This window comes from Bison bison, unplaced genomic scaffold (genome assembly GCF_000754665.1).
Source record: "Bison bison bison isolate TAMUID 2011002044 unplaced genomic scaffold, Bison_UMD1.0 scf7180017861070, whole genome shotgun sequence".
Classification (NCBI taxonomy): domain Eukaryota; kingdom Metazoa; phylum Chordata; class Mammalia; order Artiodactyla; family Bovidae; genus Bison; species Bison bison.
The window spans coordinates 9,453-10,059 of NW_011491642.1; positions in this window are offsets into that span (position 1 = coordinate 9,453).

Here is a 607-nt window from a genome sequence, read left to right on the forward strand (position 1 = left end):
CCCCCGGGTGCCCGGACTCCGCGGTGGCCCTGGGGTGCCGGCTCCACACCTTAGCAGGCCGCGCCCCCACCTGCTGCATTTCCTGGCTCTGAATCACCCCTCGCTCAGAACTCTTGACTTTGGGACTTCCTGTCCGCACTCGCGGCCCGGGGACCTGCCCCCCGAGTCCTGCAGTGCGGGGCGGGAAGGAGGGCTGTGCGTGGGCAAACTGGCCCGAAACTCCCCGCGAGCTCTCCTCCCCGACTGGAGGCATCACGGGGCGTGGAGAAAACTTCAGGGAGCTGGGGCTTCTGCAAGGGTGTCCCTGCCGGCCATAGAGCCCCTCCCCAAAGTGAGTGGCCTCCACAGAAACGCCTTCTCCGCAAAATCCGGGCAGGAGGGTTAGCGAATTCAGGTCACCACGAAGTTGAGCCCCCGGAAAGACCCCCGGACACTCCTGCTCCAAGAGACCCCGCGCCCTCGCCGGGACGCGTTCCTGAAGCCTCGTGGCCGGCGCCGAGTCCGTTTCTCTGCGGCCTCTGAGCCCCGCGCGCCCGGGCCCCAGCCTCTTAGTACTAGGAGCGCCTACAGCCCCGAGTGGGCTGGGGCGGGGGCCCCAGACTCTCCC